Source organism: Rhagoletis zephyria, unplaced genomic scaffold (assembly GCF_001687245.7).
Source record: "Rhagoletis zephyria isolate East Lansing unplaced genomic scaffold, Rhagoletis_zephyria_1.1 Rzeph_scaffold_00660, whole genome shotgun sequence".
In the NCBI taxonomy this organism is placed as follows: domain Eukaryota; kingdom Metazoa; phylum Arthropoda; class Insecta; order Diptera; family Tephritidae; genus Rhagoletis; species Rhagoletis zephyria.
This window is the reverse complement of record NW_016157744.1, coordinates 133,322-151,102: the sequence shown is the minus strand read 5'-3', so window position 1 is coordinate 151,102 and position 17,781 is coordinate 133,322. Positions and strand designations below refer to the sequence as shown.

General features: G+C 36.7%; 1 protein-coding gene and 1 long non-coding RNA gene across 2 annotated transcripts in view; both read left to right on the top strand.

Moving 5' to 3' along the window:
• Positions 1-17,781, top strand: part of LOC108360942 (putative tyramine receptor 2) — a 138,575-nt gene that overhangs the window by 11,426 nt on the left and 109,368 nt on the right. The window lies entirely within an intron of this gene.
• The window catches only part of LOC108360943 (uncharacterized), a 4,996-nt gene continuing 1,816 nt past the window's right edge, over positions 14,602-17,781 (top strand). The window contains exons 1-3 of the long non-coding RNA XR_001847204.1: positions 14,602-14,790; positions 17,568-17,577; positions 17,627-17,629. This is a non-coding gene — a long non-coding RNA (uncharacterized LOC108360943). The remainder of the gene's footprint in view (positions 14,791-17,567; positions 17,578-17,626; positions 17,630-17,781) is intronic.

Below are 17,781 nucleotides of genomic sequence, written 5' to 3'. Positions count from 1 at the left end.
GGGCTGGAACGGGTCGGCAGTGTCGGAGGCTCAACCAGCCGGCGACCAATTAGGATGCCTAAAAGGCGTGCAATCCTGGTCTGCCGGCGGGTTGAGTCGTACTTGGTTTTGGCTTGGCCAGTCGGTGAACTATTGGTGCGCCCGCAGGCATTCCAGGTGGTTCGACCGACTGGTCACGCCGAGCTTGGCTTGGCTGGCCGACGAAGCATTAGTTGCGCAAGCGCACCACGGGCTCATCGACCAATCAAGTCAGCTACTCACCTAGCAAGACTGACCTGACTGCGCACTTGTTGAGCCTTTTATACCTGTTGCGCTGTATGCTTGTTGAGAATTCGTCGTATGCCGTCCCGATTTATGCAGTGTGGTGAGTGAAGTGGTTGGTGAGTTATTCGGGCATGCTGCTGGTGTGCTGCTAGCAGTGCTTCACTTGGTGTAGTGTGTACGTACAATGGTGTGTACATGTACGTTGCTGTATGTATGTCTGTATTTATATGTGCGGTGGAGTATGTATGTACACTATTGTATGTATGTGCGGTGCAGTATGTATGTACAATATTGTATGTATGTACGATGCTGTGTGTTATTGTATCGTAGCGGATATGCTACGTTACAACTTTTATCCTTAAATAATAGTTCATGAACTGCAATTTGTGCATACTGGTTTAGCTTTTCACTGCAGGGGCACACAGTGCTTCCCTTCCATATAAAATGTGGGCAAGAATAGAATTATGAACGGATTTAAATGAAAAGTCGCTTCTTAGTAAAATTGAGGACGCTAAATTCAAAAATGCAATTGGTTTTTGGATAACTTTCATACTTTCACTGTAAATGCAGTTTGAAGTTGAAAATTTGGGTTCTTGTGGCTTTTTACTAGTTTACTGAACTTGTTCTGCGTTTCGGACATAAACAGCGTGTTACACTTTGAGCAACTTTCTCTTAGTGGTGTAAGCGATCATGATTTAATTTTTCTTAGCTATAATTTAGTGTTAAGACCCATTATAAATCGTTCGCCCGAGTACCTGTATACACGAAACTTTAACGGAATCAATGTTGAAGACCTAGCTAATGAAGCTTCAGCCCTACCTTGGAACGACTGTTGGTTTTTTGCTGATATTAACGAAAAAGTTGAACATTTTTCCAATTTAGTCAATTATCTTTTTGATAAATATATTCCACTTAGGAAAATTAAAGTTAATAGAAACAGGCAACCATGGTTCACTAAGAGGGTACTTGAGGCGATAAGAGCTCGAAACAAAAGCTGTAATTTCTGGAGGAAAAACGCGAATGAAGAAAATTGGGTGGCATATAAACGTATGCGGAACCGGGCAACTAAAATCACGCGTGAGTCAAAAAGATGTTATTTTCAAAACAAACTTAATACTAGTCTTCCTCCGAAAGTTCTGTGGAATAATTTAAAACAGCTTGGAGTCAAATCTAATTTAAAATCTGAGTGTATGATCGATGTTGAAGCCATGAATGATTACTTTGCAATTAAATTACCTGAGGAGAATGATATTTTTGTGCTCAACGTAAATATTTCGTATGATTTTACTTTTCTAATATTATCGAATCTGAAATAATACCCTGCATTCTTTCAATTAAATAAAATGCTGTCGGAGAGGACAAAATAAGCTTAAGGTTTATAAGGCTCGTTCTTCCTTACATCATATCACCCTTAACGCATATTATAAATTTTTCGCTAACTTAGATTTCCTGATGCCTGGAAAGTGGCTAATATTATACCTGCTGCGAAAAAAGGTAATGCCTCACAACCCTGTGACTTTCGGCCAATCAGCATTTTAACGTCTTTATCAAAGATTTTTGAAAAAGTATTACTGAATCAAATGATGAAGTACCTGATAGAAAATGACCTTTTGTCTGAAAATCAATCGGGATATCGCAGGGGACATAGCTGCTCAACCGCTATGCTCAAAGTCATGGAGGACATTCGACCATCCTTCGATAAAGGCAACCTAACAATCCTCACCTTATTGGATTTTTCGAAAGCTTTTGACACTGTTTGCCATAGAATCCTCATTCGAAAGCTTAACACATATTTCGGATTCAGCAATGGTGCAGTGAAACTAATTGAAAGCTATTTGACTAATAGACATCAAAGGGTTGTTTCTAGGGATAACCGCTCTAGCTTAACACCAGTAAAATCGGGTGTACCGCAAGGCTCCATTCTTGGTGCGGTATTATTCAATTTATATATTAATGACTTAGAAAAATGCTGCAAAAAAGTATCAATTCATCTTTATGCTGACGACGCTCAGATATACCTCTCTGCCCCTCTAGGCTTAACAGAAGACTTATTCGGTAGACAAACGGGCTCGATTATTTGCATAACCAGCCTTTATTTGCTTTTACTCATGCATTTTCCTCTTTAAAATGAGCATAAGCAGCCGAATAAATGCACGAAATTTTTGGGAATTAACTCGGATCCGGGGAATGTTCGATGACAACACTGGTAAAAACGGCCAGTTGTTGTCTTTTGTACAGGTAAGCAAACGAAGCAGGTGAGTTTCGCGTACGCGGTAGCCGAGTGGTGAGAGTTGCGGGCTACAAGCCTGTAGCTGCCAGGTTCGATCTTCGGGTGGAGCGATTGCGAAAAAATTGTTAATTCTATTATTTATTTATTTTAAATTTTTTCATTTTATTTTATTTATATATTTAATTTTACTTTATTTTGTTTTCATTTGCTTTATTTAAATCACATTTCTTATTTTACTACTAGTTAATTTTAATTTTTAGAGTTGAATTTTATTAAAAAGTCAGCAACGACTAACTGAAAGAAACGTAAAAAAAAATATGGAACATATAAAAAAAAGGATGAAAAATATATTTAAAAAAGTCTACTGGCCGTGGGACTCGAACCCACGACCTTGCGGCTGGGTCATTCACATTACTGCCGTCTGTAAGGGTAAACTTTTAATTTGCATTTATGCTTATTAATTCTAATTAATTTTCTCTGTCTGTCTACCATATTAGTCTTCCGAATAAATGAGGACTTACAAGCTATTTCTATGTGGTCGAAAAATAACAGACTTAACCTCAATTCGTCCAACTCGCTGGCAATTGCCCTATCTCATTTTCCCTACAATCTTTATAATGTTTCTCCAATCATGCTGAATGGGAGTATTGTGAAGTACGAGAAGATTGTTAAAACACTTGGGTTTACACTGAATCAAAATCTAACGTGCATTGATCATGTTAATGTATCAGTCCGCTAAATGTATTCTGTACTGAGACAATTATGGAAAACAGCGTACTTCATTCCCAAAGATGTCAAACTTAAGCTTGTTAAAATGCTATTGGTACCAATAATATCATACCACGAGTTAATATATGGTTGTCTCGATAAAGAATCCCTCGGAAAATATCAATTATTATTTAACAATGCCGCTAGATATATATATCTCAAGCGTAAATTTGATCACATCTCCGAGTTTTCGACAAATATTCTTGACTGCAGCATATCTATATTCTTTGATCGTCGTTTGGTGTTATTCATATATAAAGTTATCTACACCCGTTGCCAGAAATACCTCTTTTCGAAACTGACGTTTGCACAGTCAACTCGCACATGCAATCTTATCGTACCTTATTTTAAGTATTCAGTTACATCAAGAATGTTTTTTGTTAGAGCCGTACAGTTGTGGAATTCTTTGCCAAGAAAACTAAAATCGGAAACTAGTCCAAAGCGCTTCAAATCGGCTGTGTATTCTTTCTTCTCAAATTAAATCCTGTACCATCTTATTACAAATTTTTGTTTCCCACTTTACTATTTCTTTCTTCAACTGAAAAATATATGAAATGTTCAAAAACTGGTTTAACAACTGATTAGTATACATATATTCTTTAAGCTACCAAAATTGTATTATTATGTAATTGTTTTTAAATATGGCANAACCTCAATTCGTCCAACTCGCTGGCAATTGCCCTATCTCATTTTCCCTACAATCTTTATAATGTTTCTCCAATCATGCTGAATGGGAGTATTGTGAAGTACGAGAAGATTGTTAAAACACTTGGGTTTACACTGAATCAAAATCTAACGTGCATTGATCATGTTAATGTATCAGTCCGCTAAATGTATTCTGTACTGAGACAATTATGGAAAACAGCGTACTTCATTCCCAAAGATGTCAAACTTAAGCTTGTTAAAATGCTATTGGTACCAATAATATCATACCACGAGTTAATATATAGTTGTCTCGATAAAGAATCCCTCGGAAAATATCAATTATTATTTAACAATGCCGCTAGATATATATATCTCAAGCATAAATTTGATCACATCTCCGAGTTTTCGACAAATATTCTTGACTGCAGCATATCTACATTCTTTGATCGTCGTTTGGTGTTATTCATATATAAAGTTATCTACACCCGTTGCCAGAAATACCTCTTTTCGAAACTGACGTTTGCACAGTCAACTCGCACATGCAATCTTATCGTACCTTATTTTAAGTATTCAGTTACATCAAGAATATTTTTTGTTAGAGCCGTACAGTTGTGGAATTCTTTGCCAAGAAAACTAAAATCGGAAACTAGTCCAAAGCGCTTCAAATCGGCTGTGTATTCTTTCTTCTCAAATTAAATCCTGTACCATCTTATTACAAATTTTTGTTTCCCACTTTACTATTTCTTTCTTCAACTGAAAAATATATGAAATGTTCAAAAACTGGTTTAACAACTGATTAGTATACATATATTCTTTAAGCTACCAAAATTGTATTATTATGTAATTGTTTTTAAATATGGCACTGTAAAAGACTTTGTCTTATATGGTCTTTTAAATAAATAAATAATTTAAGAGTCCAGTAATTTAAAGGGAATGTAATCAGAACAAATCACTGGTTGACAATGTATGTATTTGTGATAAAACAACAAATACGATGGCGTTATCCTATGGTATGACGTAATTATTATTTTAGTTTAACTAAATTCGATTTTACAAACAGGTGACAACCCTATTCGTAATATTTTTAAGCTAAAACCTCGTCCGTCTGACTCCCTTATGGTGATACCTATCTATCTCAATTACCTAATTCCTTTAATTCAAATGGAATTTGATTTTTTAAACAGGTGGAAGCTCTCTAGATGTAGCTAACACAGTTCGATTGATACGCATCTCTTAATAATTCATTTAACTTATAAAAAAAAATTTTATATAATTTTTTAACAATCTAATTTGTTAGCAGGTGGCAACTCTTTAAACAAAATAAACCTTCTATTGTCCATAGGTCAATCTTTTTAATCTGACACTTCATTTTTGAAAATGGAACGAATCGTGCAGATCTCAAGGCACTGACAAAAAATGAAAAAAATTATTTTATGCATTAGCGAAAAACGCATTACTTCAGAAAGTGCAAAAAATGAGCAGGCTTTTATTTCTTTTTTTGAAAACTGAAAGCCCGTACTATATAACAAAATAATAAAAAATAAACTATTTTTACATATATTTTTTATCTATTCCATTAAAATTTAGCACTTTTTGACACCCTGTGTTTAATTTTATATCAAAATTTTAATTCCTGTAATTCTCTACTATTTATATGGAAGCAAGAGACGTCAAACCAATATTTTATTTCAAAGGATATATTTTTGACATTTTTTTCTGTGAAGAGCTTACGCATGGCTATGCTCTTATTAAAATTCTTAGTATAAAATTTGTCGACTTTAGTGGCTTCCTGGCGGCATATAATTAATTTTTTAGGGAAATGTCTGTTTATATCTTTTTAGGGGATAAATTGTCTTTACAAAAATACCAAACCAGTTCACATTGCAGATAACAAATTTTTAGATTTTTGCTGTGCGGCAGCTGAGGTAGGGCGTTTTTGAAATGAATTCTGAAATAGGGCGTTCTTCAACCAAATTCTGAAATAGGGCGTTTTCTTACTGGCTGCCGAGATAGGTCGATCCTCCACTCAGCAGTCGATATGTAACCTGATTTTTGTTAATAAGCCAGCGAAAATTATGTATCCGCATACAAACACATTTTTACAGGCTAACCTAACATTCACGCACGCCGCCAATTTACTGTCAAAAATTTCTCATGCACATACAACTTGTATGGGACCAACCGAAATTGAACGGCGTGCGTATGAAGCTAACTCAATTTCCAATTTTTGTTCTGCGTGACATTTTGATTTGACGTTTCGCTCAATGAAATCAAATGCAGACGCACGCAAGCCAATTTCGGGTGACGCAAAAAAACAAATTCGACGGCGTGCGTACCAAAACGCAAGCCGCGAATATTAGGTTAGCCTGTTAAAAACTTTACAGCACAAAAACAAAAACAAATCGATTTAATAGTTTTACAAATATCTCGAGAACGGGGAGAGGAAAAAACTTGAAAAAAATCACACATACACACATCAAAATTCTGTATGAAAATGAAAAATGTAATGTAAAAAAAGTTCATAACTCATATTATTGTATAGTGCACGCCTTTATACTATACTTAAATATTGCGCAATACTCAGAGCTACCATTGTGATTTTCTAAATTTTTTGTGAGATGGTATTATTTCAAAAATTAATATTTTTCTCAAAAAATTTGTATGTGAAAAATTTTTCAAGAAAAAAATTTTTAAAATATATTTTTTCATAGAGAATTTTGATGTGTATATGTGTGAAATTTTTTCAATTTTTTCCTCGCCCCGTTCTCGAGATATTTGGAAAACTATTAAATCGATTTGTTTTTGTGCTGTGAAGTTTTTAAAAGTGTATTAATCAAGCTCAAATTTCATATTTATTTATTATCTATGTTTATCCATCAACCCTTAACATTTTAAACAAATTAAATACATGAAGTGTGAAGTGTGTGTCCATTTTGGTATGGAACGCCCCATATACAATTACACATATACATTCATATGTATATATATATATCGTTGTTTAAAGTACAAAACCGCGTATCAAGAAAATGGGAAGCCTCGTATTAGAGGCTGCGTTAATTTTATAGGACAGAGCAAAACTTGCCTTATTTCCAAACGGTTCTCTTCGTTATCCCTAATTATCTCTTCTTCTTATATCTACATAAGTATCGATATTTTAGTATGAACGGATAAGGGCTTGATGTCAGGAGCTTCCGGTGAGCAAATATCTTTTTTGGCACAAAAGTTAGGCTGACTTCCAAAACGTATCAATACAATGTTTGGAAACTATTATACTGCGGCATTCAAACTGTTTGTATATGCAGAATTACGACACATTGCAACCATATACATTGCATATTTTAAATATTCAATATAGCAGTGAACAATTTTTCTGAATTTTCCATTTCTAAAACACCAATAACCAATAACAAACGAAGCATCAACTTTGTTTCTGATGCGCTGATTGCTCGAGCGATGCGTCTCGATAACTTTTCGGCTGCGTTTTGGAACAGTATACGTTGCCAATATTATTGTAGTTCGACTTAATGGAACCTTATACTTTGTACGTATGCAAAGCAATTGACGTTTTGGAAGTCAGTCTTAATTACGAGGTTTTGCACGCGGTTTTGTACTTTAAACGACGATATATATTGTGCGTGTATGTGCGTGCGCATAAATATACTTTGTATGTACTACACTTAAAATTTTTTTACTCGAGTTTTTATTAAGATCCTGGATCGCCCGGGGTGGTTCTCCCCTATATGAACAGCTACAATTTCGGAGTGAAGATTTCTTGACCCTGGAGATGTTTCATTACTTATTCCTCGCTTAAGATTGTGGTTTATAATATTTAAATTTTCCACTCGATCAAAGCAGTTATGAATTAACACATCAACATATTCATAGCAAGATTGAAAAAACTAATGCCAAATCAAAAAAGGTTTAACACTGTATGAGTATTGAAAAGGCTGCAATCTTTTATGTGTGTGCACTCTTTAATTCAGCACCAATCGTTCAATATAATTAGTTCAAAGACACCCTGGTAAACAACTTTTTGATGAAAAGGCAGATTTTTGACAATTGCTCAATTGTAAAAATTCGAAGCGGCGTTACCCAGCTTAAGTTTTTTGGTAGAGGGGATTTTATATTATAAGTTTGGGATTATATATAAAACAGTTGTATTAACATTTACGTTTTAAAAATAATTCATATCTTATCTTGAAAATGTTTAAAATTTACATTAAATTCGATAACTACTTCGCATAAGCTTTACATTTCGGTAAAAAAATTTTTAGTGAAAATATTTTAAAAATCTTAGTATCCTTAATAAAACAAACAGCTCATCATAAAAATTTTATCGCCGTTCGGCGTCGGCGTAAGACTGTAGGTCCCTCCCATTTGTGTGACAACAAAAGGCGCACGCTACAAATCGGAGGAGAAGCTCGGCCAAACACTTAGCAAAAGTGTCAACGCCAAAATATGATTACTATAAATAAATTTAGTTTCAAACAGGTCGCAACCCTCTTCAAACACCTCAAAAGTATTCCCAATATTATTTAGTTGTGAACCCGTATGAGCCCGAAATTTCCATTTTTTACCAGAATTTTCCAGATTTTACCGGAAATCGTACTTGGTTTTCTGGCAACTGAGAGGACAAATAAGAAAGTAAGTAAGGTCATCTCATTGTCAGAAGCTACCAGTTTTAGTCCGAAGATTTTTGGTGTTAAATTCTGGTAAATGTGTCAAAAGATCAGATGTAGTGTGTTTGACAACCAAATTGCAAACAAAAGAGAAGTGCACTCTGCAAATGCATATAGTTATATATTAACACATTTTCGCCCTCCTATTGTTTCTCCCACCTACTTTTCATTATTCTCTTAGTTTATAATTCATCATTCTTCCTCTCTTCATTCACACTCCTACTCGAGCTCTCCTTCATCAACCGTTATCTTTAGTTTTAGTTTTAAGCTTAATTAGCCGTTAAGAAAAATATATAGTTTAGTTGAGAAATAAAGTCGGTGAAAACCAAAAGGTGTCACATTTTGTTTAATAAGGATTTTAAATATTTTTACGCAATAAAATAAATAAATGGACAAAGTGAAACGATTTTTTGAAAAGTACTAAACGTTAACATTTTAATTTTACAAAATTTGAAAAGCCTTAATTGGATTGAAATTGAACCGGTTAATAAAAAAGAAAAAAAAATAAGATGAGGAGAAGTATAAGCTTTTTTATTGAAATTAACTAAATATTAAATCAAAACCGCAAAATGGACGATCTCGATGTAAACAATAAATTTAAGATTATTTCCTCCAACCTTAAAAATCTTGCAACTTTTGATGGCGATAGTAACGCTTTAATAAATTTTGTTGAAAGAATAGATTCGATGGCTCCTATTCTTGACTTATTTGATAAAATTTATAAACAAATGTTGCTAGGTCTTTTAAAAGATAAAATAACCGGGAATGCAAGAAAAACTTTACTTATCAGTGGTAACTTAAATAATTGGCCGGAAAAAAAAGATATTTTAATTGAATATTATGGCGAGAGAAATTCAGCAGACGAACTTATAGACAAAATCAGATCGTGGCGTTGGGACTCTTCCATAGAATTTTTTTGTAATAAGTTAAACAATTATTTGGGTCGATTAAACGAACGCCATGATTCGGAAGTAAGTAATAATGCAAGAATCGCTTTACACATGGATTGCCAGAGTTAGTCGCAATCCTAAAAGTTGGAGAGAGGCGTTTGAAATTATTAAAAACAACGGCTATTTAAAATATAACAACAATAATGAGACATTTTTCAACAATCAGGGGCAATATTCAGCTAGCCGTAATAGAAATTTTAGTAGAAATGTACTACAACAACGAAATAGCAGCAATAGATTTCACTCTGAATAACAGCCCAGTAACAGCAACAGATAAGTATTTTTAAGAAACGATTAGAATCTAGCATAATGGCGAGGCCAAACCAGATGTGTCAGGTTGTCTAAAGTTTTTAAAAATTTCTGTAACTAATTTTTAATACTTTCTTCTGCGGCGGGTTTGAAAAATGTGTGGTTATAGCGAGCTAAATAGGTGGATATGAAAAATAAATTATTATTTTCCAGGAATGAAAGTTTTGAACAAAATTTTGATTTCAAGGTCGTGGCTGCCAGCCGAATCAGTTCAGAATATTGTTATTTAAAAAAAAGCACCCTGTTTTTTATTAGCATTTGAATCTCAGATAGTTACGTAATTCTTACCTTATTAAAGGTCAGACCTATAGTTTTTTAATTATTTGAGCATCGATTCTCTTTATAGCTAGACGTTTATCATTTCTGCTGGAAATCCCTATTGAAGGAGCTTACTCTTTGACTTTTAATAGCAAAGAAGGGACAGTTTTACCACAAAAGTTTTTAGCCAAGAATTCAGTGTATATCCCTATGAAAAAATATTGCCCGACAAGTAAACAAAATTATATTTTTAAAATTTTTGCTAATCTATATATATAAATGTGAATGTCTGTTTGTTTATTACCTTATCACTTCTGAATCGCGGCACGGAATCGCACCAAATTTTGCACAGTTATTTGATTTTACCCCGGCAAGGTTATAAGCAAAGAGAAAAATGGGCAGTACTGGAAAAGAGGGCGTGGCACCACCTATACTAACTAAAATTTTCATGTTGTATATCTCTTGAAATATTTGTGGTAGAGCATTGGAACTTGCTGTCGAGATAAATAAAATTGATTCCATACTTATGGGAAAAAATTGGCGGTATTGGAAAAGGGCGTGGCACCTCTCATAGGCGTGAATTATTTAATCAGCTCTAACTTCGGAACCGTAAGTCACATGAACTTGAAATTTGGTATGCAGACATATCTATGGTAAGTGCTTATAGTAAGGTATATATATGAATAAGACTCTGAAAGGGGGCGGCAAATCCCAAAGGCGTGGAATATTTTACCAGATGTAACTTCTGAACAGCTGAAAGCTTAACTGAGTTGGTGGGGGGTTGGCGGGTTCTAGATGAACACTCCTTCTCTGACCATCGATATATTGAAATAGTATTGAATTTCTCTCCAACTAGCCCAACACTACGCAAAAACTTAAAAAACACAGATTGGAGCTACTATAAACAGCTACTTGAAGATAAGCTCTCTAGCTTAGCCCCTATAGAACCTGAATGTACCGAGGATCTAGAGAAAATGGTCAATGTATTTACCTCGACCTGCTCAGAGGCCCTAGGTCAGGCGTGCCCTGATCCTAAGCCGCGAGGTAAATGTAAACCACACTGGTGGTCGCGGGTGTTAGACCCGCTTCGCAAATCTTGCAGGAAGCAATTCAATAAGGCCAAAAGGCTTAGCTGGGAGCTCGAATGGCAGGAGTACAAGCGGTTACTGCGGACCTATAAAAAAGCTCTGAGATCTTCCAAAGAGATCTTCCTGGAGGGTTTTTTGTAGTGGCATCGAAGGCGTTTCCGAAGCTGCCAGGCTGCGAAAGATTCTCTCCAGATCTCCCAACCCGATAGGCTTCTTACAAAAGCACGATGGACCTCCACGGTAAAGGAAACCCTTGAGCTACTTATATACACTCACTTTCCTGGGAACATAGTTGTAGGGGAAAACTCCCCTTCTGTAACTTCTTCCTACGCGGTGAATATACCCATCTCGGAAGAAAGAGTCAGAGGGGCAATACAAAGTTTTAAACCATATAAAACTGCAGGACCAGATGGTATAATACCTGCACAACTGATTAAGACACTGGATGTGTCTGCAAAATGGCTTCTAAGTATTTTCAAGGCCTGCTTCAAGTTTAATCACATACCGCTGGCATGGAGAAATGTCACGGTCGTCTTTATTCCAAAGGCCGGTAAGGCCTCACATACTAACCCGAAGGATCTTAGGCCCATCAGCCTTTCCTCCTTTGCTCTTAAGACACTTGAAAGGATTGTTAGCAGCTTCCTTTCTGACACCATAGACAGTCGTCTACTGTCTGATAACCAACATGCGTACCGTAAAGGTAAATCGACGAAGACCGCACTTCATCATCTGGTCGCCTATATCGAGAAGTCCTTCAACGTTAAGGACTTCTGTCTCGTAGCCTTCTTGGATGTTGAAGGCGCTTTCAACAACGTACTCCCGGAGGCTATTACTGATGCCGTGGGGGCCCTAGGAGTGGACAGCTCACTCCGTTGCCCTCTATACTTGTAAAAGGGCCATAGGCAAGAGATGGGTCCTCAGTCCCCGGATCTGTCGATGGATATTTATAGCAGTCGTCAGACCAATACTCCTGTATAGAGTGATCGTGTGGTGGCCTGCGTTAGATAAAGAGGTCAATCTCAGGCTTCTCACCAAGGTGCAAAGGTCTAGTATGATCTGCATAAGCGGAGCGCTCAGAACCACGCCAAGCGATGCTCTGAACGCTATTTTGGATCTTCTGCCACTGGATTTGGTAGGAAAGCAGATGGCAGCGCTCGCTGCTCTTCGCTTAAGAGAGGCATCCCAATGGCAACCTGTAGCCCAGGGACACTCTTGTATATTAAATGAATTCTGCTTCATTCCGAACTGCACAGACCGCTGTGCTTCGACATCGATTCCGGAAAGCAACCTCAGCACCAGAATTCCAAGCAGATTTCAACCCTCCATCCGATAGCATTAACATCTATACAGGTGGTTCAAACCTCGACGGAAAGGTAGGAGGCGGCGTTTTCTCACGAAACCCTCCTCCAAAAATCTCTTTTAGGTTACCGGACTACTGCAGCTTATTCCAAGCTGAAGTTTCAGCCATCATGGAAGCTGCTGAGAAGCTTGGAACCGAAATGATGGGAAGGGACATCTTCATTTTTAGTACTAGCCAGGCTGCGATCAAAGCTCTGAGCTCCTTGACGTTTCACTCAAAGATTGCGCTGCACTGCCGCCTATCTCTACAGGAGGTAGCCAAGCAGGTATGTTCAGCAACAACAACCGACTTATGCTAACAGACTTCACCTCACTTGGGTCCCTGGTCATAGGGACATAGAGGAAAACTGCATGGCAGATGAACTTGCAAGGCAAGGCACAACCGGGCAGATTCTTCCTGGTAAAGAACGCATTGGTATGCCTTTTGCCACTTGCAAACTGCTAATTAGTGAATTTGTTTACAAACAATCTGAAGAAAGATGGAGTCAAAGTACGACTTGTCGAGTTTCCAGGCAGACTTGGCCTAAATGGGACCGGAGGCGGTCACGAAGGGTTTACTCTCTTAGAAGAGAGGACATATTTAACGTCGTTGGGGCCCTAACCGGGCACTGCTTAATAGGTAAACATGCAGAAAGGCTCGGGGTGCCCTTTTGTAGATGTTGCAGAAGCTGCAAGGACGACGAAGAGGAGGAGACAGTCTTGCATCTCTTGTGTAAATGCCCTGCAATGTGCAGAAGCAGGCTGCGTCATCTGCGACACGAAGTGGTTGAATGGGGAGGATAATTGAACGGTGTCAACTGTGGTAACACAATGGGCCTTCTATCTATGGCCTAAGTGTGCCGCTAGGGCGGCAGCCACTTCTACCTACCTACCTACATAACTTCGGAACAATAAGTCACATAAACATAACATTTGCTATGCAGACATATCTATGGTAGGTGCTTATAGTAAGGTATATAGCACTTAACATAGGCTTGAAATTTTTTATCAGCCATAACTTCAGAACCACAAGTCACATGACCCCTTTAATTCCTTCTGGCGTTGGGTGAAACCCGCGGGTAAAAGCTAGTAATTAATAAATTCCCCAAAGAGCCCCATTTGAAATTATTGAAACGAATATATGTAATATCAAAAGCAAATCACGAAAATTTGGTTAAGAATTATAGTGCACACTTTCTTCATTTATGTCTATTAGTTTTTTTAAGATTAGCCCAAAAAATCATAATAAAAAAAGAAAGCAATGCAGGTGTTTAAAGCACAGAAAAAAAACATTGTTAAAAAGACTATGTTCGCTTTGACGTACGTAAAAGGTCAAGTAGAAGTTGGAACTTATATGGCTGCCCATTGATAGCTCGGTTATATAGCTTAAGAAATAATGGCCCGTAGTTATAGACAAGTTAGAGGCAGGTTTTAACATTTAAAACTGTATATTAAGATAAACACTCTTTTAACACTGTCATAGTCAACTTAAAAGACCTTTTAACTTTAAAACGACGTTTTAAATTTAAAATGAGGTTGATGAGGTTCTAAAATCTTAAAAGCGTACTCTAAGTAGACGTTTTCCTGTCAAAATTTGCGAGGCNAAAAGACCTTTTAACTTTAAAACGACGTTTTAAATTTAAAATGAGGTTGATGAGGTTCTAAAATCTTAAAAGCGTACTCTAAGTAGACGTTTTCCTGTCAAAATTTGCGAGGCAAATACAAAAGTGGTCTTAATTTGAAGAATATGCTTCCCAATCAAAGGATATTTCGAGATTTTGCGATTTTGGATAATACAATCGCAACCAGAAATAGGAAAACATACAAGGAACGCCAAGATCCTTTTCAAATGAAAGAGAAGGACCGAAAGCAGGTCTTTTCAGCAGCAGTCCAATTAACTTCACGAATTCTTTTCACTTCCTATAAAAAATAAATTATTTACGTTAGTAAATTATATTTTACAAAAATAAGTTATTTACTTACAGTTTGCTGCGCCATTTTCAAAATTATTTATAAAAGTCAGTTGACACAGGGTGAACTTGCTAAAATAACAAAGTTTTCCTAAAGCCGATTGGTTACTTTTTTCATTTTATATTAATGGCCCTGTTTTGTGTCAATCTAGCAAAAACCTGCCTCTAACATGTCTATAACTGACTAAAACTTAAAGCCTGCTCTAAACTTAAAGATTGATTTTAACTAGAAGAGGTTTTAACTTTCGACTATAACTACGGGCCAATGTGTTTAAAGACATTTTTATCAAAGTTGATAAATATGACATTTCACCAGTTTTGTCACACAAATACTCCCACTAACACAAGCAAAAATATTGGCTACAATTTGTCATTTTGTTTGCCATATATACGTTTTATCGGTGCACTTGCACACCATTCGCATTCGCAAAAGCTCCGCATAGATTATTGCGAATGCGAACGTTGAAATTAATGCGGAAGCTCCGCGGTTGCGAATGCGAATGCGAATAATCGCAACAACCCTGATGTACAACAACCGACGTACGCTAACAGGTATGTTCAACAACAACAACCGACTTATGCTAACAGAGATGTACATCAACAGTAAACGACTTATGCTAACAGAGATGTACAGCAGCAGCAACAGACTTACGCTAACAGATATGTTCAACAACAGCAACCGACTAACTTTAACAGATTTGTACAACAAAACCAAAACTACGACTGTTACGAACGTCAACCAAACTCTTCGATCCAAAGTGGAACGTACAACAACAGCAATCAAACGACAAGATCCAATAACAATAGGTGCGTTCGTTTAAAATCTCCAGCAGAAACCAACCAACTGCCAAATTCCGGCGAAATGTCATCTGTTCGCTCACAAGAGAGAAATATCCAAAACAGTACGCGAACAGAAAATTTGCAGAAACTTGCAAGTTAGACGAACAGCTGATATAATTTTTGTTTACATTCAAAAGTGTAAAATTTAAAACGTACGAAAAGTTATCACAAAGTGTTATACTGACACCGTTTATTGATTAAACAAATAACTACTTATTTCTTACAAGTTTAATTAGTCGCATTTTGTAATTTTTAACTTCCAAACCATTAAATTCAATTTTGTGATTTGCGTAAATGCCAACCAGCTGTTTTTGATCAGTTTTCCTGTTGGCAAATTTCTGTTGGCAAAAATTTTTCCAGCAGAAACCAACAGCTTCCCCTCAAAATGAAATGTCACTTTGCTCTCTCAATTTCCCCTACTTTGCAAGTTTTTTGCGTACGCGAACGCGAACGAACCTAATAATAGGGCAAATAATAATTTAGCAAATCGATTTGAAGGTAGTTTTGAACAAACATACGGCCCTGTCTCCACAGGAAAACACTGATGTCGTGAAAACTATGTCACAAAATATATTTCCAATGGAGACCGCCTATTTCTCATGTGCTGCAATATATGTCAGCGCTTATTGCTTGACATCTATTAAGCTTATTAAGCTTAATCATCGACTTAAACTCTCTGGAGTATCGCAAGTATTTATCCTTGTGAGATAGGGCATTTGAAAGTTTAAATTTCTTAAAAAACTTGTTTTTCAAATTCTTCAATTTTTTAAGATCTTTGGTATACCAGGGAACCTTATAGCATTTTTTATGCACCTTTGGTATATTATCCGCACAGATTACATTAATTTCTTGCTTAAAAGTATCGAAACAATCCAAAACGCCAACCCCCGGAAATAACGAATCCCAGGCTATAGATGAAACCGCGTCATTTACAACATCAAAGTTGCATTTTCTATAGCAGAAGCTAGTAGGATTACTATCCGATAAAACCGTTCTAAACTCATAAAACTCTAAATGAAGAATAAGCGGAACATGATGTAGACCGGGAGTTGATAATGGGTCAAGGCACTCATTAAGTGTGAAATTCAAATCATTACTAATAAAGATAAGGTCTAGGATTCTAGATAGCTTATTAGAAAAATTATTAATTTGTGATAGGTTAATACTTAAAAAATTATCAATAACATAACATTCATAGCCACTGTTAACATTCGTAGGATATAAGGCTAGGCCATTATCCAAACTAGACCAGTTAATGTCACACAGGTTAAAATCCCCAACAATACCAAGACTTTCATTATTAGAAGCTAAGGCAAGAGTTTTATATAAAGACTCAGCACTAGACGGCGTAATATAGGAAGCACATACAAAACGCATAGACAAGCCATTGACCGTAACGCAAAGCTGATCCAGCAGGGTATCCGCATTCGCCAAAGGGACAAGCGACGATCGATAGTTTCGCCCAACTGCCAAGAGTACTCCACCAGAGAGCCCGGTTTTAATATAGTCACGGTCTTTGCGAAAAACGTTGTACAGATTGGCGTCAAAAAACTCAGAATCGAAAAAATGTGTATTAAGCCAGGTCTCAATCAGTATGTAAATGTAATAATCTGAGTAAGAACTCATTTCAAAAAGTGCCTTGGACTTTATTCGGAGGCCGGAAACATTTTGATAAAATATTTTTAATTGCTTGGAAGGAACTTTTCTTGACACAGGGTTACTTATGCCTCTTTCTGAGGAGCACCGTCTCGTTGTAAAAAACGAAACGGACGAATCAACACACTCTCGGGCCATATGTCCGCCTTAAGCAGCTTCTCGTAGCCGCAATCCAAAATCCCCAATTTGAAGTTAATTCTTCTGAGTTTACTAAGATCCGAATCTTTCTTTATTAGCGGGTAGCAAACCATCCACTTTACATCGATTTTAGCTGCCTTAGAAGCATACGACAAAATATCAGTAGCGGTTACACTAGGCGAGAATGAAGATATATGCAGCCATTTGAAGTCTGAAATAACACTTAGCTCATTGGTGCTGCATAAGCCAATAACCAAAGGTTTTACAGTATTGCATTTACGTTTTGGTACAGTTTTCCAGCCGGGTGTTTGCAAGTATTAGTAGTAGTCGCAGCAGCACTCGCAGTAGGTGTCGTAGCTTGCATTACCACTGGGACAGGCGAAGAAGTAGGAATAGGAGAAGAAGAAAAATGGCCTACACAAGCAGCATTGCAGAGACCATATCGTCGCTCCCAACGAAGAGTAGCACATCTCAAATTACCGTGGAAGACTAGCACGTTTCACTATTCGCGTCGAAGACTAGCACATTTCATTATTCGCGTCGAAAAGTAGCACATTTCAGATTCTCGCGTGGAAGACTAGCACATTTCACTAATCGCGTGGAAGACTAGCACATTTCAGATTTTTGCGTGGAAGACTAGCACATTTC